We start from the raw sequence: 2,202 nt of genomic DNA on the forward strand, positions 1-2,202 counted from the left end.
TTTCATTTCAATTCCGCATTTTCATTCCCGCAAAATAGATTCTAGTTAGTTGCAATTCCATCTGTTTTAGTTTTGTAGGTACAAAAAGAGGAAAAAACAAAAGCAATCAAAAGTCTTTCCATTTCATGCCTCGTAGGAATAGAGATAAAACCGGCAAATTCTTACCCAGTACGCCCACCACATCACTGAGTCAACCTTCTCTCTTCTTTGGTGGCAGTGATCTAGAAGAACCTATAGGTGAACCTCCTGAGATATACGAAGATCCTATAATAGAAGAAGAGTTAGAGAACACTCCATCTGAAGCCATGGCTGAAAACCGAAACGGTAGAAGAGAAGATGGGAGAATAGAAGGTGCCTTTCCCATCCGAGAGACCAATGGAGACATGAAAATGAAAAACATAAACCCCTCCGCTTTACCTCACTTCCATGGGTTGACTACTGAAGACCCTAATACCTTCCTGTTTGAGTTTGCTGTCCTTTTTCGAACCTATGATTATACATAAGATGAGCAAAAATTGAAACTCTTTCCCTCTACCCTCAAGGATGCAACACTACACTGGTTCATGGGGTTACCTGGAAACAGTATCACCACTTGGGCTCAGATTCAACAAGCTTTTAATACCAAATACCGGGACTACTGTAGGTCCAAGGAAGCCAAGGGAGAAATCTTTTGGATGACCATGGGAAATGATGAGTCTTTAGAATATTACGAGCAAAGGTTCCAACTTAGCTATAAAGGGTCCAGGTGCACACTTGACCCTGAATCTCTAAAGCTGGTCTTGCTCCAAGGAGTCCCTGAAGACCTTCTAGATACCCTTCACATGCTAGTTGGAGGAGATATTTACCAACTACCTTATGAGGATATAAAGATTGTTTTTAGAAACCACTCTAGGGTAGCCCGGAAAAGAGGTAGGGGAAACCCACTTTCAGCTAGTACTACTTTCTCCAAGCATGAGTTTGCTAATCAGCTGGAGGACCTCAAAAGCGAGGTGAGACAGACCATTGCCATGCAAATTGATACATTCCGAATCCAGCAAAAGAAAGAGGAAGTTGAGAGGGCTTTGGCCATCTTCTGTCCCAGGTGTACAAGGAAGCACCCTAAGAACGAGTGTCCATTGCACTCAGTAGAGGTATGTTTCGTTTGTGAGGAGGACCACCCCACAAACCAATGCCCAACCTTACCAGGATTTAAATCCATATACCAAGGGACTGAGGCACCCACTGAACCTCTCTACTTCCTCAACCAAAGGAGGCCGCATGGACCTAGACCTTACCAACAGGGGATGCAAGGGGCATCCCAAGCTTATTATAGCCCCAACCAATCTGCTCCTATGCCTTCTTGGGGTCCCCCTGCTCATCCTTCCTAGTCTGCACCTCCTCCGTGGTCTTACCCACCTCAATACCATACTCAACCCACTACTCATTCGTTTCACTCACATGTCCAGCCACAGCCTCAGTGGAATGCACCTCAACCGGGGTGGAGGCCCCAGTACAACACTCCTCCTGCCATTTTGCCTCCACCACCGGCTCAACCACAACCATTACCTCCTGCTCCTCCAAGACAACCGCAAATTCCTGCTCAACCAAACCCGAACCCCAACAACCGACAGGCCCAACAGGTATATACTGGGGAAACAACATGCCCTACCTATGCTGTGGAGATCCAGGAGATCAACCTACGATTCGCGAAGACTCTTCTAGATCGCCAACCTCCTCCCCCAGAGGACGAGGAAGATAAACAGGAAAGTGAACCCAAAGCCATTCCACCCTTTCTTGAGAGACTAACAGTAACCACACAACCCAACCCAAAAGAGAATGAGCTTCTGGGAGAACTCAAACAGTTGTGTGTGAAGATACCACTTCTCTAGGCATCAAAGATGTACCGATATACAACAAACTGGTTAAGGAAAAGTGTTTCAAGCACCCAGGCAGGCGAAAAAGAGATGCCTCAACTATCAATGTCATAGGGCAACTGTCTGATCTTATGTTGGGGCAAGTAATCTATCCAAAGTATTTGGATCCTGGGAGTCCTGTAGTTGTTGTCCACATCAATGGCACCATCATACCCCACACCTTGATTGATCTAGGGGCTGCCATTAATGTGATGACCAGGGACACCATGCTCAAACTCAACCTTCAAGGTTCCTTAAGGAAGACCTCGATAGTCCTGCAACTGGCAGATCGCTCCACTGTGACTCCCGA

This window comes from Pinus tabuliformis, chromosome 1_2, assembly GCF_031772625.1.
Source record: "Pinus tabuliformis cultivar Carrire ecotype Pingquan chromosome 1_2, CPIR1, whole genome shotgun sequence".
NCBI classification, from domain to species: domain Eukaryota; kingdom Viridiplantae; phylum Streptophyta; class Pinopsida; order Pinales; family Pinaceae; genus Pinus; species Pinus tabuliformis.